General features: G+C 45.6%; 1 protein-coding gene and 1 long non-coding RNA gene across 5 annotated transcripts in view; one reads left to right on the top strand and one right to left on the bottom strand.

Annotated features, from left to right (window-relative positions):
* Mtus2 (microtubule associated scaffold protein 2) overlaps positions 1–2,296 on the bottom strand; it is a 353,013-nt gene extending 350,717 nt beyond the window's left edge. For 3 of the 4 annotated variants that reach the window (XM_021234736.2, XM_040751390.1, XM_021234737.2), the window contains exon 1: positions 1,860–1,982. The gene's annotated coding sequence lies outside the window, so the exon portion shown is untranslated. Of the gene's footprint in view, positions 1–1,859; positions 1,983–2,174 lie in introns of those variants that run through there. The other variant, XM_040751389.1, reaches the window with a different exon arrangement.
* A 666-nt stretch (positions 2,297–2,962) lies between these two features.
* Positions 2,963–22,498, top strand: LOC121142047. The gene is made up of 3 exons (XR_005879070.1): positions 2,963–5,052; positions 18,947–19,081; positions 22,257–22,498. It is a non-coding gene; the product is annotated as an uncharacterized LOC121142047 (long non-coding RNA).
* The last annotated feature ends 3,519 nt before the right edge of the window (positions 22,499–26,017 follow it).

Below are 26,017 nucleotides of genomic sequence, written 5' to 3'. Positions count from 1 at the left end.
TGGGCACTGCATAAACATGGTATGCAGACACATGCAGGCAAAAGCTCACACCCATAAAATAAATATTTTTAAAAGGCTATTTTACAAGGTAACATTTTAAGTATAACTTACCAAATAGAACAGTTTCAAGGGTCATAGAGACTTGGGTTTCTATAACTGGGCCTAAGAGGATGTCAAGAGAATTATCCCTATTTAAAAAAGATTCACCAGCTTCCCAGCCTCTGGGTTTCTGCCAGCAGGTGTAAAGAGCTACGGTGTGGTTTCTAGCCAGCATTTGTGTCTCCAGAAAATGCTAAACAGAACAGTTATCTATTCCAGCATCCCTCCCAACACTGTTCTTATCTCCAATTCACAAACCACAATCCCAGCTGTTCCCTCTCATTTGGAAAGCGGCAATTCATTATTTAAAAAAAGTATTTGTGTGTGTGCGCGCATGTCTGTGTGTGTGTGCGTGCACACACACATGAGCCTAGATTTTTTTATACATCCTCCCCCGCGATTTCAGTTCTGACAGCCTAGTTCCATGCCAATTATGTAATAGCCAAAGCAGGGAGTTTAGCCGAGTACCGAAAAGTCCCCATAGTAGCTCTTACATAAGCTCCCATGAAGCCTCGGTGAGCCCGCCCCAAGTTGTGGAAATGTGGACCTTAGAAAGATACAGCTTCCCCTCTGCCCTTAAAAATACCAAAAAGGCTTTTTGCACTTGGTTGACTAGTTCACACTCTACTATAGTATAAGAAAATGTCGATTCAGTGGGAAAAAACAACCCTTAGTGAAACTTGATTTTTTTTTAATCATGCAAACAAAAAGGAGTTCTCCCACGGGACTACTGAACTTCCATGGCTCCTTCTGCACAATGCACTGAACCCCACTAAGCCTCCCATGGGTGTCCTCTGTGTAACTAAGGGTCCCTGGAACAAACACATCAGCTTTTCTTTGCAGGAAAAAATAAGCAAGAAAATTACTTAGATGGAAATAGACACAGGCTGAAATCCATTAGCTTCTCTCTGGTCCAACACAAGTTTCTCTCCCCATATTCCACCCGCAAGGGCTGAGTTACTTCAAACCCGCGGAGCCACACCTTTGGCTGCAAGGATATTAAATGAAGTGATGCCCACCAACAGTCTCACTCCTGACTCTGTCCGCATGACAATTACCAGAAAGCCAGCAACATAACAAACGCCATCACCCTGAATCAGTAAGAACGGAATACAAGGGGGTGGAAAACATGAAATGCCTAGACATTCGTGTATCCTATATTTCCACTTTCATCTTTTTACTCGAAAAAATAACTATGTATGAGGAGATCTTTAATAACTATAAACTCACAATTAGCCAATATCACGTGACAGCAAAATAAAATTACTCAATAGTTTAAAAGCCAAAAAGGCTGTGTGTGGGGGAATCTATTTCTTTAATTCATTTCCCATTGTTAGTCAGAGATGTCCCACTGGTTTTTATATCAGACTTCATAAAAACCTGTTCGTGTTTTACCCGTGAAAATCTACCTTATGGTTTTTTTTTTTTTAAGGACCTCGTGTCGCCTTTAAATGATATCGAAGCCATCACATGCTTATCCTGAAGGAAAGTTTTGAGCTAAGACAGAAATCATGGCTCTGACTTCCTGCGCTCCTACATTCTCTGGTAACCGCTCTTAACTTTACCAACCAGCAAATATTTGTGTTAAGCACTTACATAACAAAGAGTGCAGGCGCCTCTGGCAGGCGGCCAAGCGTACTTCTCTGGGTGTTTGTATTTAAAATAGAACGGTAGTAACATCACTTGCAAGCCTGTAGTCCTTCCCTGCAAAGCCTCAGAATGAAGGGGGTTGAAAAAAAAATGGATGTAGCAAGCCTTACCATTCTAGAGCTCCAAGGAAATAACACGTCGGTGCTAAATTAAGACGAAGACACGGACCGAATTATCACGAGCCGGGGGTGGAGGGGGGAGGGAGCTCGCTTCGGCTAACCCGCTGTTGCCTCTGAAACACCGTGCTCAACCTGGCATCCCCGGAAGGTGTGAGTGGGCTGCAGCCTCTCTCCGGAGGAGCAGAGGATGTGGGCAGCGGGGAGCCGGTGCTCTGGTGCCAGAGAAGCCAGCAAAAGGCGCCGCCTCCGCCCCGCCTCAGCACCTGTCTCCAGCCGGATCGGGACGCGCGGACAGGAGTCGCTCACCTGGGTCTGGAGGAGCCAAGAAAGATATGCAGAGAGGCCGGGGCAGCCTCAGGAAGCATCCCGGGCCGGGCTACCTCCGCACGCAGCTCCTTCGCAGCTGGAGTTTGCAACGCGCCCACGCGTCCAGACTCCTGACCCACCCGGTCTTCTGCAACTTGACAGAGCGCGGGCAGAGGTGGCGCAGGTGGCGAGCTTGGAGCACCGAGGTACGTGGGGCCGTGGCCGCAGCTAGCCCTCCGCCCGCGCACTTCGCCCCTGGGCACCGCCCAGACCGCCCGACTCCGATCGCAGGGATGGCCGGAGCTGAGGACGCCTCGCCGGACAAAGACACTCTCCCGCCCACCAGCCAGCGAGGTGCGGTCCGCGGTGACAGCAGCCCGGCTGCAGCGGCCCAAGGCGCGCACCCCCTCCCGGCCGCCCGGAGATGCTCACCAGCCCCGGCGCCTCCTCTCGGCCGGCCGGAGCCCCGCCGGGGAGAGCTGAGCGCCCTCTGCCGGCCAGACGCGGGCCTGCAGCTCATGGGACCACAGCGACCCGGGGCATCCAGCCTCAGACCCCAGGGAAAAGAGAGGTAGCCTGAGGTCGCCGACCTAGGGTCCAGACTCCCACGAGTGGGATCTGCTGTGGCCCACTCTAATTGTGTGCAGCAGGAAGAACTGAGATCCAGCGGGAGAACTTGGAAGGAATGAAAGGGAAACCAAAGTGGTTTCTGAAAGGGCTGAAAGGGTTTGGTGTGTGTGGTTGTGTGCGCGTTGGGATGGGGTAGGGAGTGGGGGTGGGGAGGCGGTTTCTTTTTGTTTGAGACAGTGTCTCGCTATGTAGCCCTGACTGGCTTGAAACTCACAAGACATCCCCCTGCCTCTGCCTGAGGGCTAGGGTTAAAGGCATAGATCACCAGCCACTTGCCCCTGAAAGGGTTGTTGGGAAAACAGGCGGCTCTTGTCTCAAAGCAAGCTTATTTCTGCTTTGTAATTGACAGCTTCCCTCAGAAGTAAACGTGAACATGAACGCAGGACTTCGCTGTGGCCCTTCCAGATCGCCTGAAAGAGGCGCACCTGCGAAGCCTGAGACAAACCAGGTCTTCAGTGGCCTCTAGTTCACAAGGCTTGGGGCAGACTGAGAATTACGATGCTGGTGCTGCTGGCTGTGCTCGCTTGCTTGGTCGCTTGCTTCCTCTCTTGCGAGTCGGGAGTATGGGAAAGCGGGCTCCCTCCCCCACCCAAGCACTGCTGTACTGAGCAACATTTATACAAGCTGAATTTTTGTACTAACTGGACTATGTAGTGAAGGGAAATCATGAAAGCGCACTTTTCACACAGCTGCCTTTTTAAATTATTCTATGTGGCCTCCCTTTTCTTTTGGAAGAATCTAGGGCACATTTTATCGCTTTTCCTGTCACCTTCGGGTGTTAACAAGCAGTTTGACTTGCCGTTATTACAAAGTCCAGTCCAATCTAAATCAAACTTTAATCTCATTTCATTTAAGCCTTCCCCACTCCCCTCCCCTGGCTCACAAACTGCAAGCCTGACCTAAACTTAAATAGAACAGCCTCTTTCGCTCCCTTTACTTTCCAATTAGGGTGTTCTGTGACGCCTGGAGTCTCGGAGGTTGAAGGAATGGGGTCCTAACAGCTCCCTCCTCAGGCCACCCCTACTTCCTCCAGGGAAGCACACCCCGACAAGCCGACCATGTCTCCTAATGGTGTCCATCAAACTAGAGAAACTCTGATTAGCCTCTTCCTTGAGCCCTGTCAGGGCGCCATTTCCAGTTTCAGGGATATCCCCACACTCCAGATGGCATGTAGCGGCTTCTCACCGCATTTCTCCTTAGGCTTGTCTTCCCAGGACAAAGTGACTGAGTCCTTCCCCCTTGCCTTGTCAGCACCCTGTGGATCTCACAGCCAACTGCCCAGCCAACCGAATGCCCCCTTAGAAAGTCCCACACTTTATTCCAAGCCTGCACCTACCTGTCTCCATAGCAGCACAAGGCAAGGCACTGAGCTCCTGGGAGCATGAACAGCTAACAGCACATAGCGGTGACTCCTTGGGATCTGCCAGGAAACAGACGGGATGCCAACATTTTGCTGACTTTCTCTTTGTTCTCCCTTTGATCCTGGTAGGTCCCTAGTCCATAGACAGATTGGTGCTAATCACACACTCAAGGTACATCCGCCCCCTCAGAGAGTCCTCCCCAGCGATGTCCTCATAGACACTTTTGGATTCTCACCCATCTCCTAGGTAGCTTCAAATTGTTGAGTTGACAATGAAGATTAATGGCTACAAATGGTAACTCAGAAAGGGCTGTGCATAGCCAATCCAGACAGAACAATCGTAATCCTACTGAGATTTTCCATTTTTGATTGGAAAAGCAGAAATGGAAAGTCGTGTTGGTTTTGCTGTTTGTTTCTTTGTTTGTCTGACTGATTGATTGACTGACTGATTGGTTTGCTTTAAGTCTGATCCTGCCTGGGTATCGTCTCAGAATAGCCTAGTAGCTATTCCAAAATAAGCCGCAACTCCTAGAGCAGAGTTTCATGGGTCGTGGATACAGGTGGTTTGTTTTGGGAGGTGATCCGAGGAAGCAGGTACCATGAAATTAAAACAGTAAGACAGTTTGAGAGGACTCTTGTGTGTGAATGTTTGGCCCATAGCCAATGGCACTATTAGGAGGTGTGGCCTTGGAGTGGGTGTGGCTTTGTTGGAGTGTCACAGTGGAGGCCAGCTTTGAGGTCTTATAAGCTCAAGTCTGACCAGTGTGACACAGTGGCTTCTGCTGCCTGCGGATCAAGATGTAGAACTCTCAGCTCCTTCTCCAACACCGTGTCTGCCCATGTGCCACTATGTCCCACCATGATGACAATGAACTGAACCTCTGAACTGTAAGCCAGCCCCACCTAAATGTTCTCCTTTGTAAGAGTTCCGGTGGTCATAGCCCCTATACGCTCATATATTTGAATGCCCTAGTTCACAGTTGGTGGAGTGCTGGGAAAAGTTAGGAGGTGTGGTCTTGTTAGAGGGGATGTGTCACTGGGGTGGTGGGCTTGGAGGTTTCAAAAGCCAAACCCCAACCCTCACCCCACCCCCGCTTACTACACATCAGGATGTAGAACTCTCAGCTACTTCTCCAGACTATGTCTGCCTGCATGCTGCCGTGTAACCCACCATGATGATAATGGACCAAACTGTAAGCCAGCCCCCAGTTAAAAGTTTTCTTTTATAGGAGTTGCCATGGCCGTGGTGTCTCTTCACAGCAATAGAACAGACTAAGACAGACAGGAGAAGAAAACATGTAATACCCAGAGCATTGCTGAAGGCATAGGCTCACACTCATACAATGCCATGAGGGCACCCAAGAAGCTCATAAATGGCCTCTTGGGGTGGTTATCTCAAAGTTATCAGGCTGAGCTTTGATTTCTTTTTCTCTGGTTCCCATTCTCTGTTGATTGGAATTGTCTTTGGGCCTTTAAGTCTCCAAATACTCCAGGGCTTAAGAAAAACAGAGAGAATCCTGGTGATGGCAGACAGTCAACTTGAGCCCAGCTCACTAGACACAGCCATCAGAGCTTGTAAGAGGGGAGAGAGCTCAAGAAGACATGGTACAGAGAGCATCAAAGGCTATGCTGGAGGCTAGAGGCTAGGGGTATAGAACAGGAATGTGGGCAGCCCAGTAACTATGTCTAAGTAGATAAAGAAAATGTGCTAGCCAGGCGGTGGTGGCGAACTCCTTTAAGTCCAGTACTCAGGAAGCAGAGGTATCGTGATGTCTGTGAGTTCAAGGCCAGCCTGGTCTACAGAGTGTGTTCCAGGACAGCCAGGACTGATTCACAGAAAAACCCTATCTTGAAGAAAGAAAGAAAGGAAGGAAGGAAGGAAATGTGCTGTATTCACACAACGTAATATTATTCAGCCTTCAAGAAAGAAATTCAGACGCATGTGGTTACATGGATGGACCTAAGGATGTTATACCAGAGGACATAGTCCAGTCATCAGAAATGAAAAATGGAAACCAGGCATGGTGGCTCACACCTTTAGTCTCAACTCTTGGGAGGCAGAGGCAGGTGGATCTCCGAGTCTGAGGCTATCCTGATCTACAGTGAGTTCCAGGACAGCCATGGCTACACAGAGATATGCTGTCTTGGGTGGGAGGGAGATGGAGTGTCTCGAGTAGCCAAATGTCCAGTTAACAGAAATAGGATCATGATTACAGGGGTGGGGTAGGGCATGAAGAACTGAAAGTTGAAGTTTCATGTGAGTACAGAGAGTCTAACTCCTAAGATGAAAAGGGTTCAGTGGGTGGACAGGGTGAAGGGTGCATGATGATGCAAATGCTCTTAACACTGCTGAGCCGTACACTTAACAACCGTTATGAAGTGTATTTATGCAAGTTGTGTGTATGGTGTTGTGTGTGTGATATGTGTGTAGTATGTATGTATGCATGTTCATTTATGTAAGTGTGAGTGTCCGTTCACACATGCCACCCAGTGCATGTATGGACATTAGGGGGGGTTTGGATAAGAGGTGGTGATCAAAAATGACAGAGATAGCAGGGATGCAAACACCCAATTGAAGAAACAACAGTCAGAGCAAGAGAGCAAGAGCGAGGGAGGGAGGGAGGGAGAGGACAAACAGCTTCCATCACAGGGATTGGAGGGACCACAGAAGTGGGAGCCCACCAAAAGGCTCTAGGTAGGACTTTTATAGGCTCCCAGGACCCTCCCTTTCCATCACCCCCCATGCACACACACAGACACACACACACAGACACACACACACACACCTTGGGCTGTTCGAAATCTCTAGACTTTACAACAATCTTTGGGCGATGGTATAGAACCCCGGAGCAAGGAGCAGCCTCTCTTAAAGGGGCCAGTCCCTGTTTTCCAGGTTGGCCCAGTTCCCCAGAGGCTCCACCATGGAGGTCAGAAGACAGCCTCAAGTGTCACTCTTGGCCTTCCTCCTTGTGTAAGGCTCCCTCCTTGTCCACTGCTGTGCAGGTCAGTTTAGCTGGCCCACTGATGTCCAGGGATTCTCCTGACTCAGCCTCCCATCCCCCATAGGGGGAGCAGGAATTACAGATTCCTACATATCACTGTGAGAAACAAAGGCCCTCTAAGAGTACTGGAACCCCGGGTTAGGGAAGGCAAGGTGGTTTACTTTGCAACTTTTCAGAGTTGGGCATCAGTCAAGCAGGGCAGGCTTGCTGACTGAGCAGAGTTGAACCCTAATACCACCCCTTCCTTCTTCCCTCCTTAGCTGAGTAATCAGGAGGATACAATCTCGCACATCACCTAGATCATAGATTCCCTTATGCCACTTACATTTACCTTTCCTCCAGAGAAACTGCGTGTGGATTCATCTCCACGATTTATAACCTGTTTATCTGAAAGCTTATCAGGCACATAACCCAGCCATATTTGCACTTGACTGCTGATAGTCTTCTAATCTAAGTTTTTGGTGGGAGGTTGGGTGTAGCTAGAGAAGCAACACTGGGGAGGCGGGTAGCAGTTTCGAGGGCTGTCAGCCGGGGTCCAGCTGATCATCTATCTGCTCCTGAACCTAAACTGACTTTGAAATGGTACCAATCCATTCTGTTTCTCCCCTTCCCTCTGGGCTGTGTGTGGGCCCCGAGAACCCAAACTCCCAGCACACTTTACCCACGGACCCATCCCTCCAGCCCTGGTTTTTAAAACACGCAGTCAGGATTTGAAAGAACATAAAAGACGAAGTGTGCATTCTCAGAAGAACTCCCTTGCATCTGGAATGCTGCATCAGGCCCATGTTGCTTGTGGGCCTCTGGCCCTGACCCGTGTCGGTTTGCAGTGGAGACATCCCCAATCAACAAGGGAGCAGCAAGCTCCTAGGGCAGTGTTTCCGGTGTGCAGGGGCTCTGGTCCCCATCCCTCTGCCACCAGCAACCTGGCACTACCGAGAAGTCACACCACTCCCCCCGCCCCCAGTCAAGGAAAGGAACGCAAAACTCAACACCAGAAGCCAGAAGCACACTTCGGAGCTCTGACAGTGTCTCATAGCCGCTGCCCGGTCATCCCTTTCCTTCACTGGGTGCTGACGGCAGTTTTGAAACACTGTCCATGCCTCCTCCCTCCCGTGTGGACTCCTGCATGGGATTTACTCTTGGTGTGGATCTACACGAACTTCGCCTTGTATTCTTGCTGTCCATTTGTAACCCAGAGTACCATTCGTGATTAACAGCCTGCAACCCAGCAGAGCGTACTTCCTCCATGATGGACACACTGAGGTGTCCCCTGCAGGGCTGCTTCTCCTTACGTTGGAGACAGCGCTGCCTTTGGTTTCTGGTGGGAAATAATGCAAAACTCATAAAATTCTGTCCCAAGACAGAAGGCAAATCCCCCCAGGCAATTATGTTTGCCACAGCCGAAGCATCAGGAAAATAAAAGTGGCTCCATTCTTTTTTTTTTAATGTTATTTGAATTACAAATGAGTCCCTTGAGAATATGGCATTAATTTAAGGCTGTAAGTAAAATACTACCTAAGGGTCTGTTCTTTTATATCATTTTCTATACGCTTATGGTAAAATAAAATACACTTATTATAGGAAAGCCTGACAGAAATTTATATATATATTATAATAACGTGTAGTGCACAGAGGTCTTTAGAGGAAGCCTGATATATTCAACCTAGTTTTCCTATTGTCTCAGATTCCCTACTTTTCATTTTATGTTATAGTTTTCCTTATGTTATAGAGCACAAATACACATACATGAATTTTCAAACACAAACATACATATATAGGAGAACTATTTCTCTTGAGGTCAGTGAACACTGACAGAAACATTATGACATTATGATGAGGGGGAAGATGGAGAGATGGCCAGCAGTTAAGAGAACTGGCTGTTCTTGCAGAGGACCTGGGTTCAGTTCCCAGTAGCTACATAAAGGCTTGTAACCATCTGGAGCGCTAGTTCTAGGGGATCAGACGCCTTCTTCTGGTTTCCACCAGTATTGCATGCACATAGTGCATACAAATGCTTGCCTGTAAAACATCTATAAGCATAAAAAGATAAATAATTTTTTAAATCCCTTTTAAAAGATTTCTTAAGTTATCCAGGAGGTGGTGGTACATGCCTTTAATGCCAGCACTCAGGAGGCAGAGGCAGGAAGAACTCTATTAGTTAGAAGCCAGGCTGGTCCACAGAGCAAGTTCCAGGACAACCAGGGCTACACAGAGAAACCCTGTTTCCAAAAACCAAATAAGTAAATAAATAAATAAATAAATAATTCACAAAAAATAAAAGATTTCTTAAGAAAATTAGACTGTTGTTATAACTAGTTCACGGGCTATACTTTGCCTTTTATTTCAATGATTTCTTAAATCTTACATAGTGGAATGTTTATTTTATAAATTAAAGTTGCCAAACTTTTCTGTTACTGTTACTTTTTTGAACTTAAACAATCTTTCCCCATTCTGAGATTTTACAAACAAATCAGTTTCATTTTCTATTTTTCTAAAACTTTTAAGATGTGCAATTCTATAATGTGTCTGGAATTTAAAAAGGCAGGTTAACCATTTGATGTGATACAGATGAGAACTCTAATTCAATTCTAGTTCCAGTCTGGAAAAAAAAAAGAATGTTCAAGTCGAAACTCATTAGCTTATGTGAGTAGGTACTATTTTCGCTACCATGTTTGTTTTTCCCTTTACATTTTAATTAAATTAGCATAATGATTTCACTATTGCAATTCTGTTATGTTTAACCAAGCTGAAATTAAGCTTTCCTTGCTGTCCAGCTCCTCTAGTGAATTTAAATTTACCAAAGCCTCCTAGTAATCCACTTTGCTCTTCTTTATTAGCAAAATAATGTAGTTTCTTTAAAAACAAAAATTATTTCCAGTCTCTGGTTGATTGCAAAGTCCCCTGTTGGTATCACCAAGTAGCTGATAGATATGTAGTTCAGTGGCAAAGTGGTTGTCCAGTATGCATTTTATCTTGACATTAAAAATAATAATGAGGGCCTGGTAGTGGTGGCACATGCCTTTAATCCCAGCACTCGGGAGGCAGAGGTAAGCAGATCTCAGTGAGTTCAAGGTCAGCCTGGTATACAGAGTGAGTTCCAGGACAGTCAGAGAAACCTTGTTTCCAAAAACCAAATAATAATAATAATAATAATAATAATAATAATAATAATAATAATAATGAGGAAAAACTAAGGTCTGGAGACACGGCTCCGTAATTAAAAGTGCTTATTGTTCTCACTGAAGACCTGGGTTTGGTACCAAGCACCGACAGAGTAACTTATAGCCACCTGTAACTGTAGCTGCAGACTTTGCTGCCCTCTTCTGGCACCCAAAGGTACTGCACACATGTGGTACACATATAAAATAAAAAGACTAGGGGTTAGAGAGGAATAGCTTATTCATTAAGAGCACATACTGCTCTTCCAGAGGATTTCAGTTTGGTCCCTACCATCCATTTCATGTGGCTCACAGCTTCCTGCAACTTCAATTCCAGGGACTACAATACCTCTGGCTTTTGCAAACACCTGTATTTATGTGCACACGGTACACAAACACGTGCATATACATACTTTTTAAAAAGACAAGAAAAACATTGCGTGACTAACATCCCCAAACTGAAAGTGTGTTGGCATAGACAGGGTGCCTTCTGTCCTTTTGTAGGCCCTTCCCTGATGCCCCTAAGGTAGAACTTTCTGGGAAAGCCCACAGCAGTATGCCTGTAGGACTCACACCACAATGTGAATTTGCTTACGTATTCTTTCATCTGTTTGGCTAAGCTCACTGAATTCTAGTTGGTAAGCATCTGTCCTGGTACTCATTCAGCCCATGGGAGAAGGCCAGTAAATATTGGTGGATTGTCAATCACTGATTGTAGGCCTGCCCTGGGTGATGTTGGAGTGGGCCACATAATTGCTGAGCTTTGGTTCTCTTTCCAGAACAGTTTAGGACATGAGCAGCATGCATAGTTTTGTTGAAATGGCCTTCCTGTCTTCCAACATTATAAATGGCTGCAGGGCCCAGATACCACACAGGATATAGAAAGGGAGGAATGAAAAATGGTGGTCCCGGTTTCTAAAGTTCAGTTAGTCTGTGTAGCTGGCTTTCTGGTGTTACGATGAACACCATGACCAAAAGTAACTTGTGAAGGAGAGGGTTTGCTTGACTTACAGGTTACAGTCTCTTAGTAAGGGAAGCCAAGGCATGGATCTAGATGAAGGAACTGAAGCAGAGACCATGGAGAAATGTTGCTTGCTGGTTTGCTCATCATGGTTTGCTCAGCCTGCCTTTTTTTTTTTTTTTTGATTTTTTGAGACAGGGTTTCTCTGTGTAGCTTTGGAGGCTGTCCTGGAACTAGCTCTGTAGACCAGGCTGGTCTCGAACTCACAGAGATCCGCCTGCCTCTGCCTCCCAAGTGCTGGGATTAATGGCGTACGCCACCAACACCTGGCCTCAGCCTGCTTTTTTTTATAGAACACAGAACCATCACCAGCCCAGAAATGGCCCTCCCACATCAACAGCAATCAAGAAAATGCCCCATAGGAATGTCTGCAGGCCAATCTGATGAAGACAACCCCTTGGCTGAGAGTCCCTCATCCTATGTATGTCTAGTTTTTATGTCAACTTGACAGACAGACAGACATAAGTACATACCGTTATGTATAGACAGAGGCTTAGGTTGTATGATTAACGCTTCTGCATGTGTGTGATGTAACCTCAAATTCCACCTTATGTTTGTGAATCACCACTATGACTATCACATATATACAACACACACCACACACAAATACATACACACAACACATACATAGACACCACATCACATACACTCCACATCACAACACACATACCACACACACCACACACAAACCCACACCACATCACACCAGACACCCCACATACAAAACACACTCCCAATTGGCACATCCAAAACACACACATACACACACACACATACACACCAGGACAAGAGAACAAAATTCTTCTAATTTCAATGGCATTTTCCCCCTAGGGTTTTACTGCCATCACTACCAAAAAGACAGTCTGCTATAGATGTAGCAGTGCAAAGGTTAAGTTATTAAATTGTTAAATTATTCATAATTTCCAATCATTACAGAAATATTTTCCAGACTTCAGCATTCCTGAAGAAGAAAATCGTTGTATAAATTGTGGTTTCAAATGGGGTTTTGAAATTCTCTCTCTCTCTCTCTCTCTCTCTCTCTCTCTCTCTCTCTCTCTCTCTCTCTCTCTCTCTCTCTCTCCTCACTTTGTAGTCCTCACTGTCTTGGAACTCATAATATAGATCAAGCTGGTCTCCAACTCACAGAGATCTCCCTGCATCAGCCATCGAACTGCAGAGACTAAAAGGGTGCTCTACCATGCCCCAGGTGATTTCGAAATTCTTGGCATAGCTATTTCCAGTCTGCCCAGCAGAGGGCAACCGGCCCACAGGACAGTGCTGGTAGACTGCTGGAGTCAGTGGTCACTAAGTGCAAATGTGGGTCCCTTGTCCCCAGACAAGAAAAAAATTGTCCCTTTGTTGTGCAGCCTCTCTCCACCTGACATGCTTTTACTGCTAGCTAGCATCACATCTTCTGGCACAGAGATACTGGAAGGCTGCCTGCCTGTCAGACCCTTATCATACTGGGGGGGCGCTGGACATGACCAGTACAAAGGACAGGCCTGTTCTGGTGGAAACTTCACCCCAACCCCTGCCATCCATATACCCAAAGAGTCTGGAATGTCCCCTCCAAACCCTGCTGCATCTCAGAAAGCCCGCCAAATGATGATCCCTCCCCCATAGATGCTCAAGACAACTCCCACAGGGTGTTTAAACTGTCCCCCAGAATACAGACTGTGTGGTTTTCTGGTTTCTCTTTCCCATCTCCTGGGGAGGGAGGGATTGGAAAAACATCCAGGAGCGCTGTATCCATTAAACGTGGGTTTTTTCCAATTGGGTTTGATTTGGTCTGATTTGGATTGCTGCATCGGAGGAGAGGCTTACAGGGTGCAGAAACTTTTCAAGGCCCTCACCCCAACCATCACCCCGGCACAGAACAACACCAGGTGACCCTGACTCAATCCTGGGGTTGACCTGGCAGCGTGAGACTGCAAGCCCTGTGCTCAGCCCCCATCCTCCTGTGGGATTTCACTCACAGGATGAAAATGCAGCCATTAAGGTAGGAAGAGTTCTGAGATGCTGGCCTTACAGCCCAAGTGGGACCCAGTGAGAGAACAGAGTGCAGCCATCTGTGACCCTCTAAGCCTGGCCTAGGCCAGCCTCTCAACTCAGAGTTCCTAAGTCTGTAGTTGATCCATGCAGGCTTCCTACAGCCTGGAAGAAAGTGTGATGGTATTACCCATAGGCAAAGGCTGAGGACATCATAAACAAATCAGATTGTGACCTCTACAAGCTACCTCCAGGACACAGAGGAGGGAATTTATTAGGCAAAGGTGTGGGATGGTGGATGTCCTTCTGTACATATGTTTCTCTTATTGGTTGACAAACAAAATACTGTTTGGCCAGTAGATGAAGGAAGATGGGCGGGGCTAGGAGATAACGAGGATACTGGGGAGAGAAGAAGGAGAGAGAGCCTCGAGAGGGACACCATGTAGGGAGCAGGAAGATGAGATGCACCAGGCATTCTCTGGTAAGATAAGGCCATGTAGAAATACACAGATTAGTAGTTATGGGTTAATAATTAAGAGAGAATTAGCCAGTAAGAAGCCCTAGCCATCAGCCAATGGTTTTATAATTAATGTAGTGTTCGTGTGTTCATTTGGGGTTGAGGGGTGGCAGGACCTGGCGTGACAGAAACACTCGCTACAGGTGTGTGCTCCTCTCAAGAAAGACTCAGACTGTGGGATTTTTGCACAACTATGTCTACACGCAATCCTTGCTGGAAGGTAGTGGAGAAGGGAGGAGGTCCTCACAGGACAGGCATTCAGACATTGTTGAGTGGGACTACACGCTGATCAGTTCTGCTGACTTATCCACACCCCTTGCTCCTGCACCAGTTTCCCCTCCATTCAAACCTAAAGTTCAAGTCAGCACCCAGAGATGGACTTGGGGGAGGGGGTGTCCCAACGTGGGTGCGCTGAATAAATACCTCTCATTCGCTGCCGTTGCTCATCTCTTTAATTGGCACACTGGGCTCATGGCTGAGCCTAGCATGTTGGGGCTGCTGGAGCTGGTATGGAAAGGGTGTTTTTTTAACTTAGATGCACATCTGCTCTAAAGGATGAAATGGCAGGCTGTGTGACTTCAGCCTCAGAGGCAGTTCAAGCATCACCTGCCTCCAGGTGCCTTTCCACAGACAGCTACACGACGGATGCATCCTTCAAAGTGTCCGTCTGTCACAGTCCCCTCTCGTTTCTCTTGCCTTTCTTGCCTCTTCTCGTTCCTCTCTTGCTTGTTCTGTCTGTCTGTCTGTCTGTCTGTCTGCCTCTCTCAAGTCCCTACTCCCTTTTGCCCTTGCAGCCCCCTTCCCCCTCCCCCAATAAACGTCTTGCACTAACTCTGTTGCACATGGTGTGTTCTCTAGGGGCATACTTTGGCAGGTACCCCCTCACTGCTTTTTATCCTGCTGTTCCTGGGGGTCTGTCCATCCCCCAGTAGTCAAACCATGGGATGTCTTGAAGACATCAGAGGGAGCTTGGTTTCTTGCATTTGACTCTAGGAAGAGTCACAAGCTAGTGGATTGACTGATGTCTAGCAACACAGTTATGAAACACCGCCTTTCATGAATGACAGGGCATTGAGTTCCTTCATCCTTGGCCCTAAGAGGCTGCTGTTCAGTGAAGAGAAGTCATACAAGGAACAACTGCAGAGCTCTGCGCCGAGGTAGCGAAAGGATGCTTCCATCCTGGAGTGATGGGATTTTCGAAAACTGGGTGGTAGTACTTGGGAGGCAGAGACAGGCTGATCTCTGAGTTCAAGACCAGCCTGGTCTACTGATGGAGTTCTAGGACAGCCACCAAAGTTACAGATAAACCCTGTCTCAAAAAATCAAAATAAAATTTTAAAGAGCTATGGAGCCACTGAGGGCTGTGGCACAGTTCTGGGGAGGCAGAGACCACCCTGGTCTATATGGCAAGTTCCAGACCCATCAGAGCTACACAGGAAGACCCTGAGCAGAATCAAAAACAACAAAAAAGCAAGGAAAACCGTGACAACCTCACATACTATTTTCAAACTCCCCCAGCCCCTAATCTGCTATATTTTGCACCACCAGTAAAGAGTGAAGGGTTCTGGCAGGTTGGGAGAATGGCAGGCCTGACCTTCCTCTTTCCCTTTCTCTGGTAAACCATAGATTACATCCCTAAAATGAGTCACAGAAGTATATTCTTTAATTTGCACACTTTCTTATGCCAGACTTATTCCTAAGACATTAGGACTTCAGGTGATCACTGAAGTCCAGCAACCAAAAGCCCCCTTTGGCTGCCCTAGTTAACATGAGCAATCCAAACATTCCAGGGCATCCCAGCCCACAGTAACACAGACCTCCTGTTTTCCTCTTAAAAAATCACACCCACCTGTACAGCCCACTGTAACACAAACCTCCCGTTTTCCTCTTAAAAATCACACCCACCTGTAAGATCATTCGCTGCTGTGTTCTGCCTGAGTAGGAAATCGGCCACTTTACTTTTCTTCCGTGCTTGATAAAGGATCTCTCTGAGAAAATAGGTGTTTGGGTGTGGTTTGTGCCTAATCAGGGTCCAGGAGGGTGCACCCCTCCCCCACTCCTGCTGTGTGTGTGGTGGGTGTCCCTTCTAAGAGTGACTGAAACACACTTCTATGGGAGAAATAAAGTATCTTAAAGTCACACAGTTTGTCTCTGAGCTTCGCTGTGGTCAGTGTGCTACACAGTCTGAGTTTATCATTCTTTTCCGGGGTCAGCAGACAACTGCTGGGACCTTCCGCCCTGCAGTTTGTGACTCTGCTTGTTTGCAGAGCTCAATTGCGACTCAGGGTCAGAATGACAGTGATTCTTTTTTTGCTTTTTCTTAATCAGTCCAAGTGTACTCTTGGTCTCCAGCCGTTGCATGTGGACCGTGAAAACAGACAGCGGTGGATGCGCACTGTTAACACACGCATGTGTGAGTCTGAGTGCCTGCATCTCAGGCTGCCGTTTGTCTCTGGGGTTCATTGTCTAGCCCTGAGCCGGACACTAGTCCCAGCCCATCTACTATAGTTCATTAGCCACATTTTGCATAGGGCTTCCTGTGTGCTGATCAGACATGTTCAAAGGGAGACCACACTCTGCATTCATTAAATTTGTGTCTTCCTAATTAAACAGCAAAAGCTGATTGCTTCTTCCTCCTGACCCGAAAGCTTAGATTTTATCACCGAGTCCCTAGGCTCCTGTTTTTATCAAAACGATTTTTTAAAGCCCTGACCCTAAGCACCCTGGCAGACTGGACAACAGAGATAACTTTTAAATAGTTATCTCGTTTCCTAATTGACAATAACTGTCACGGAGCAATGACCTAGCAGGATCGGATGTGCATTACAAAAGTGGCAAAGACTCCACACCACAGTGACACTAGGTGGCACGGAAAGGCTCCTTCCCTTGCACAGCAGCCACCAGTCTGTCATTTCTTAGTCTTTGAAATGAAAAACTCTGCTTGACCTGCATATGCTTAAGGAGAAATTACAGAAATTGATTTAACACTTTGGGGCTGGGCATAACAATTATGGAATACAATTTGGCTATCCAAGGTAGCGTGCTAATAATATCACTGTTTACAAAATAAAAATGGTGGTGGTGGTGGTGGTGGTGGTGGTGGTGGTGGTGGTGGTGGTGGTGATGTCTCTGTTTACTGCCGAGCCATCTCCTAACACACTGGTAAGGATGAGACTGATAGAACATGAGGCGTGAAAACTGGAAAGGACCCTGAGGGTGTCCTAGTTCAAACTTAGTTTGCAAAGGAGTAAACAAAGAGTACACAGCCATCAGACTTTCAAACACCAATTTTAAAAGTGTTGCCACTAAACCAGAGGTGGTGACAACAGTCCTGAAACCCCAGGGCTCTGGAGACCAAGGCAGAAGGATTTCAAGTTTGAAGCCTAAGCAACGTGGTGAGACCTCAACCAAACAAGGCTATTTCTACAATGAACTCTTGGAGGGAATGCTGTGTTTTCCCAGGAAAATACTTTGTTCTTTCAGCTAAAACAAAGTCAGTGACTATGGATACACCAAAATCTCTAACTGGCATGCATGGAGGCTAAGCTGTGATCTTCTGGGAGCTTCCAGAAAGGCATTTGCTCTCCTGAGAAGAAGGATGCTCATTGTTCACAAACTGGTCCTCACTGGCTGAGCCTAAGACTCTGAAATGGCATTAGGCAGCAACAGCTATGATGTGACAATTTTATAAGTTGACTATGTAATTGTCTCTCACAAGCTCATGTGTTGAAATGCTTGAATACAAGCCTTGTGCTGTTTGGGGAGGTTGTGAGTTTTAACTTCATATCTTTTTCTGAGAATTTCATACATGAGTGGTGTGTTTCCATCATTTTGACCTCCCTCTAACTTCTCCCATGCCTCCTCTCCCCCCCTGCCTATCAAATGCATGACCTCTTCTTTAATTATTACACACACACACACACACACACACACACACACACACACAAACTCAGTCCATTTAGTATTGCTCATTTGTACACGTATTTAGTGCTGACCACTTGAGATTGGAAAACCTATCAACCAGGACCTTGGAAGGATGATTAGGACCCCTTACCCACACCTTTAAAGTAAAAAAACAAAAAGAAAATCTATGATGCAAAAAACAGCGTGGTCTAAGGCAGTTTGTCATGACAGCCTAAGCAGGTTAATACACAGCTGTTCTGTAGAGAGGACAGGACATCACTTTCTTCATTCAGCTACCTTATATGAATGCAATGGCTACCCAGGGAGATACAGAGAGAGAACGTCTGTCTGCACTGGTCTCAGACACATCTGCCACGTAACTGGCTGCCAATGGCCTATAGCCCTATAGACCTACAGTCCACCGAAAATAAGAACCATGAGCCCCTAGTTGTATAACCAGAAGGAAGTGGATTCTGTCAACAGCCAGGAACACTGGAGGAGCTCCAAGCTCCATCTAAGAGCTATCCTGCTGATGGCCATGTTATGGCCTGTGGAACAGATCCAGCTAAGCCATGCCTGAACTCCATAGTTGTGAGAACATGAGATAACACAGGGTTTTATACCACAAAGTGTATGGTCATTGGCTACATAGCGAGAAGGCTAAACCATACCTGCTGATGAGTTTTCTGATTCCTAGTGTCAAAGAAGGAAGTGAGGACTAAGTCAGGCGTTCCACTGAACCAGAGAAAAGAAAGACAAGTTATGATATGTGGAACTCTCTGCCACCCTCAAACAGATTTTCTCTCAAGGTTGGATAGAATAATCTGAGAAACACTAGCAAGCTGACCAAAAATTGGCTTCACCCTCTGTCCTAGCTGTCAATTTGACACAACCTACATTCATCTGGAAAGAGGAAACATCAACCGAGAAACTGCCCAAATCAAATTGGTTGATTAAACTAAGAGGGCCCAGCCCACTGTGGGTGGTACCATCCCTAGGCAGATGAATAAAGGATGCTATAGAAAGATAGCTAAACATGAGCCCGAGCCTGAGCCTGGGTCAGAGAGGGAGTTAGCAAGCAGCCTTCCTCCAGAGCTTATTTAAGCACCTCCCTGGAGTTCCTGCCCTGACTTCACTTACTGATAGATTGTAACCTGGAAGTCTAAGCCAAATGTATCTTTTCCTTCCCAAGATGATTTTGGCCAGTGTTTTATCACAGCAATGGAAAAACAAGCCACTACGCCTTGCTATCTTGAGATCTCAGACATCTATCTGCAGGATGTCACTATGCAACAATAAGTATCCTGGGATCATTCTTTTAAAACAGGTATGTCTGAGCCCGACCCATGACCCTGCAGTCAAGTCTGTATTCTTATCAACAACACTCATATCCGGGAACTAGTCACACAAAACATCACCCCAAATGCAGTCCATAAAATGAGGTATCAGACACAAGACAAACGCTGCACACCCTCACATATATGTGGAAGCAAAAACTCCAGCTCACTACAACAGAGAGTGGAACCATTACCGAGGGACAGGAGTGGGCATCAGGGAAGGACACGGATGGGGAAAGGGTGGTTGACAGGTACAGTTGCACAGAAGAACCCTGAACATTCAGGAATCCAACAGACACTATGGTTGACATCGGTAATTGAATACTTCAAAATAAAACAACAAAACAAAGCAAAAAAAATAAAACAACAACAAAAACAAAAAACAAAAAAAAATTTGTTTCTGTGTTCCCATGCTGTATTGCTGCCATGAGGACCACCAGCCTTCAGCAGCTCAGGAATTGAGGTGGAGCCATGAAACTGAGCAGACTAATCACTCAATTGACTTTTCTATCTGAGGGTGTAAAACAATTCTTTGGAGCTTGGCAGTGGGGCAAACTTAACTCCCTGAGGCTGGCGAAAAAGGAAGACACACACACATACACATATATATATATATACACACACACATACACACACTCACACACATACACAATACACACTCATACACACACATACATACACACTCACACACATACATACACACATACACACATACATACACACACACTCACACACACTCATACACACACATACATACATACACACACTCAAACTCACACACACACACACGTACATACATACATACATACTCCTTTAGGTCTTTTATCGTATCTCACTTCCATCGTTCTCTTTTTTTACCTATCCAGATGGATCCCTTCTGTGTATTCTTAATTTATCCCTTACAGCTTATTTGCCCCAGCAAAATCTTTAAATCAGATTAAAAATTACACTGTGGTGACATTCTATTTTTCAAGTGAATGATTACAATGAATACAAGTAAAAAATGTTTCCCATTTCCCTTGCATGATTATTTTACACATTACAGGTGAAAAACAAATTATCTCCAAAAACCCACATACATTCGTGTCCAAGCAACTTCTTACAGATTAACAGATTAAGCATGCAAGATACTTTTCTCAGTTAGTTATTTTGCTGGCAGGCTGCATTTTTCAGTTACATGGAAAAGATCAATTGCTTTATTATTTATCTTAAAAGCAAGAGCTACATCCCAGGAGCTCCCAGAATGACCTGCAGGCTGGCAGTCTCCTTCCAGCAGCCTTTGTTACTTCTTATGTAACCTTGGGTAGCAGCCTTGGGAATCTTGTAAGTTTCGGGAACTTCCCAAGCCTTGTAGGTTTTGTTTACTTCCTGAGTCTGAAGTTGCCTTCCTCCGGACCAAATGTTTGAATTAGGAGTCTATTGGTACACAACATCCCAATACAAAGACATGATGTCAAAGGCTGTGGGTATGCCATTACTTTCATATGATCATGCTGCACTACGTATCTATTAAATGTCATACTGCACCCCATAATATGCACAATTATGTACCAATTATTCTTGAACATCACTTTAAACCCATTCTAGATATAATTGGAATTATGCAATCAAGTGCTTACATTTTCTATTTATTTTAATCTCTGCACTGGAAAGAGACCTTCTTCCCTCTGAGGTCAGCTCAGATTTCCAGTCCCATCCTGATCCATTTCTGCCTCCACGCTCTCTGATGGAGGTTGTTTCCAGTGCTCAGGTCAGTGTGCAGCCTGTTCATTTTGTCCCAGCGCAGGCACCATGGAAGTGCTGCCCTCCCCCTGCAGCTGCTCCCAGCTAATACCTGCTGCTACTAGGCTCCAGGCATAGGTCAATGCCTTCGGTTCCATGTCTTACTTGGGTTTCTCTTGCTTTTATAAAACACCATGGCCAAAAACAACTTGGGGAAGAAAGGGCTTACTTCAGTTTACATCCCATCAGGAAGGAAAGTCGAGGCAGGAGCTAAAGCAGAGGCCACAGAGGAATGAGACTTACTGGCTTGCTCTCCATGGCTTGCTGGATCAGGGAGGACATCACCCAAAGTTAACTTGGCCCTCTCGCATCCATCACTAATTAAGGAAATGGAGCCGCAAGCTTGCCTACTAGCCAATCCCATGGAAATATTTTCTCATAGAAGTTTCTGTTTTTCAGATGACCCCAGCCTGTGTTAACAAACATACAAAACAAAACAAGGACCCTAGCATAGCCCATAAACAAAAACACTATGACAGAGGCTGTAGATGTCCTGACTCTGGAGATCTGAAGGGGGAGGTGGCCTGGAGAAAGGGGGGGTGACCTAGAGAAGCTTTCTGAGACTCAGTTTACCTCTGACAGCTCTACCCTCCCCTGTCAAGATGGGGTGTGAAAGGCTGCCAAGAATGCCAGAGTATTGATGATTCCTCACGCCACCTGATGTCACTTTGCCAGGCCTTGGCCTTCCCAGCTGTGACCGTCTCCCAGGTCCCCTCTGCTCCCACTACCCCCAACACATACCTGTACACCTCCCGCAGGGCACATAAGTTCCTAGTGACAGTGGTTTCAGACATAAGACATACCTGACTAGTTCGCACTGAGCCATCTCTCCAGCGCACTAATTTACATCTTGATGGATCTTTGACTACTCTACTCATCTTTCTTAGCACAGCAAAATAAATATTTGATATACAAAAAATGACATGTTTAAGGGTAAACTAGAGAAACCATTAATTCGCGCTTTGGATAAGTAGTGACTTTTCAGATTATGAGACCACTCCACAGAGAACATGTTTTCTGTCAGTGATTTAAGGGAGGGGGTACTTTCCGGTTAAAATTGCCATTCTAACCACAGATTATATAACACATATATAATCCCGTTTAGTCTATTTTTTAAGTACTGGTCAGGGCTAGAGCTATGGCTCAGTGGTTAAGAGCACCGGCTGCTCTTGCAGATGACCTGGGTTTGCTTCCCAGCATCCACATGGCAGCTCTCCGCCACCAGCAACTCCAGGTCTAAGGGATCTGATGCCCTCTTCTGGCCTCTGCAGGCTTTGCATGCATGAGGTGCACAGACAGACATTCAGGCAAACCTTCACACACAATTTAAAAAAAAAAAAACTTTAGAATTACTAGTCATCTTATCGTTTGTGTCTTTTACAGTTCCCACCTCCACTTCATGTAGCTTCCTAACAACAGTGCAAGGAAGAGGACAACTGACAGCCGGAACTGAGTTCCGGCTCACCCAGATCGCACAGCTGCTGAAGGACACACCTACATCCCCGCCTCTCTCCTTGCTCCCTGGGCTGCCGCTCTTGCTCACCTATTCTTGGGTTCCCAGAAGCGTCCCCGACATAGTTCCATTCATCCCCATTTCTTTGTAATGCAGGAATAAACAACTATTTGTAGGCAAATTGGCATACTTCACTTCCGAAGTAAATTTCCATTCATCTTCAAAAAACCCTAGAATGTATGAATAAGTCAACCCTTTAGCTGCATTGTCTTTCTCTGATCTATTTCCTCCCCTCTGAGCCTCCTCAACCCTCCAGCCCCAGGTTCTCTGGAATGCAGTGAGTCACAGAGATCCAGACACTGAAACATCTGTCCTCAGCTCTGGCCCTGGATTGCTCTAGAACCACGGAACTTATTCATCAGTGGGTTTTTTTAAAACATCCTCTCCCCAAGGATCTAAAAATATTGCTGTCTGCGCAATCACCGCTACTTACCTTCTTCCTGACAGACATCGGCATGATGACACAACCCAAGGTCTGTTCAACCTTCATTTAATGCCTTGTGTAGTACCAGGCACACAACAGTAGTCAATATAAGCAATCAATCTACCCGGAGTAAATTGAAAAACTGTGGCCCTGCTAACCCAAGCGTAAGTGGGAAGACCAGAGAAGGGGACTTGCTGCTGGATCAACTGTACACCCCCAACTGGTGTCCTAGTTTCTGCTGGCTGTCCTTGTGGATGTCCAGGCAAAGTCTTTGCCAACCTCACAACCAACTCCCTTGTCTTCCTATCCCCTTTCACCTTAAATGAGGCTTTAAAGAAATGAGAGACCAGGGAGTAGTAAGCATCCCCAAGGGAGTAACCACCAACACTAAAATGGTTTCCTCAGATCCTTGGTGTGTCAGGAATTGAGTATTCTTATAGTGGTATGAATGTTCAAGGATGCTTATAGAGAAAAATCTGTAATTCAAATATTTAAGTCAATATTTAAATACGAATTTCTAGACAGTTAAAATCAATAGTTATAAACTATTTTTATTTTGGTTTCTCAAGACAGGGTTTCTCTGTGTAGGTTTGGAGGCTGTCCTGGAACTAGCTCTTGTAGACCAGACTGGTCTCAAACTCACATAGATGCGCCTGCCTCTGCCTCTCAAGTGCTGGGATTAAAGGCGTGCGCCACCACCGCCCGGTAGTTATAAACTATTATGTGTTCATTTTCAGTGAGTATCCCCAAACACTGCCTGCCCCCGTTTCCTTTCTGTTGTCATGGTTTAGTGGCTTGTAGTAATAGGTTCTAGTTCATCGCTGAGAAGCCAAAGTCAGGACTTGAGAATACAGTCCTATCACTTCCACAGTCAAGAGCAGAAAGAAGGAAATCCACTCATGTCTGATGCTGTTTCTACCTGAAAGCATCTGGCTTTCTCTTGTCCTGTATAGTACAGGACCCCCTGCCTAGAGAATGATGCCACCCACAATGGACTGTGTCTTCCTACATCAGTTAACAAACAAGACAATCCCCCCAAAACAGGCCCAAAGACCAAAACACCATGTAGGCATTTCTACAATTGAAACTCAGGTGATTCTACATTGTGTCAAGTTGGAGGTTAAAACTAACCAACACAATACACTTACCATGTTAATGGTTACATACTGTTTCATTACACAGGCATAATAATTTTTATTGACCTATATTTATTGTGTATAATGATAGATTTAGTGAACATGTTTTCATTCAAATATATCATGTTCCTTAATATATTCATTCACCACCACTATAATCCCTTGTCTCATTTCTAATTTTAGCAGAAAGACGTGAACGTTTCCCCCATTTTATATAACATTGGCTGTAATTTCCTTCTATGTGGTTCTTATTATACTGAGGTATACTCTTTCTATTCCTAGCTTCTTTGGAGTTTTTATGATGAAGTGATGTTGGACTTTGTCAAAAGCTTCTTCTACATTGATATGATCGTGTGATAGTCTGTTTATGTGATGTGTTATGAGTTACTGATTTGTGTGTATTGAACTATCCTTGCTTCCCAGGAATTAAGCCAACTTGATCATAGTAAATGATCTTTTCCAAGTGTTGTTGAGTTTGGTTTTGCTGGCATTTTACTGAGAATTTTTGTAACTGTTCACCAGAGATATTGGCCTGCCATTTTCTTTTACTTGTCTTTATCTGGGCCAGAATCAGAGTAATACTGACTTTGAAAACTCAGCCTGATAACGATCTTTCCATTTTTATTTTATAGAACAGTTAGAAGAGCACTGGTTCTTCACGAAAAGTCTGGCAGAGCTCTCTGCCTTAGCTTCATCTTCTTTGAAACTCTTTTTTTTTTAGATTTATTAATTATGTATAGTGTTCTGCCTGCATGTATGCCTGCAGGCCAGAAGAGGGCACCAGATCTCATTATGGATGGTTGTTAGCCACCATGTGGTTGTTGGGAATTGAACTCAGGACCTCTAGAAGAGCAGCCAGTGCTCTTAACTGCTGAGCCATTTCTCCAGCCCCTCCTTGAAACTCTTGCACTGTAAAAGTGAAGTGGGGGAAGAAGAGAACATGCAGGCTGGAGCACAAAAAAAGAAAGATGAGGCAGCAGCCAGAGTAAATAAGCCTGTGCACCCACAAAGGCTGAGGAACAGAAATAAGGGATGCTGGAGGCCAGGGTACTGGAGGCCGGGAGGCTGGAGTCCAGGATGCTGGAGGCAGAGTGCTGGAGGCAGGGATGTTGGAGGCCAGGGTGCTGGGGACCAGGGTGCTGGGGACCAGGGATGCTGGAGGTCAGGGTGCTGGAGGCTGGGATGCTGGAGGCCAGGTTGCTGCTGCAAACGGTAGAACTGTGTGCCACTGTCAGGAATAAGTGTCAGCAGAGGGGGAGCTCCACATCTCTCCAGAACACCTCCTGCCTTCCTGAAAACCAAAACCGTCCCATGGGGCATTCTGGACCAGTTATGTCCTCACCTGTGACCATATGTAACTTGTATAAAATAAATTATCTTTCTCTCAGTCTCAGATGAAGAAGAGAAAAAAATGTCTGGTAGAATTCAGCTGCATCCTCGCAGGCCTGAGTGGTTTTTTTAGTTAGAAGATCATTTTTTAAAAGATTTTATTTATTATGTATACAGTGTTCTGCCTGCAGGCCAGAAGAGGGCACCAGATCTCATTACAGATGATTTTGAGCCACCATGTGGGTGCTGGGAATTGAACTCAGGACCTCTGTAAGATCAGCCAGTGCACTTAACCTCTGAGCCATCTTTCCAGTCCCAGGAGACTAACTTTTGTCATCTTCTTATTGTTTTTTAATAGGTCTACTTAAGTGGTTATTATCTTTTTTATTTAACTTTGGTAGATTGCATGTGTATAGAAATTTACCCATTTCTTTAAAATTTTCTGATTTATGGGACTACAGGTTTTCAAAATATGATCTTCTGAATTTTATTTGTGTATATTGTAATGTCTCCCTTTAATCAATAAGTGAATTAATTTGGATCTTCTCTTTCCTTTGGTCATTTTAGACAAGGGCTTGTCAGTTTATCTTTTCAAAGAACAATTTTATGATTCATTGATATGACTCATTGATTACCTGTATTGTTTTGTTCATTTAACCCTTCTCTGGTGTTTAATATTTCTTTCACTGTTCTGATCCCAGGTTTGGCTCAGACTTATTTTTCTAGGACCCTGAGAAGTGTC

Source organism: Mesocricetus auratus, unplaced genomic scaffold, assembly GCF_017639785.1.
Source record: "Mesocricetus auratus isolate SY011 unplaced genomic scaffold, BCM_Maur_2.0 Super-Scaffold_100008, whole genome shotgun sequence".
Taxonomy (NCBI): domain Eukaryota; kingdom Metazoa; phylum Chordata; class Mammalia; order Rodentia; family Cricetidae; genus Mesocricetus; species Mesocricetus auratus.
The sequence above is the reverse complement of the archived record's forward strand: the minus strand, read 5'-3'. Positions and strand labels throughout refer to the sequence as shown.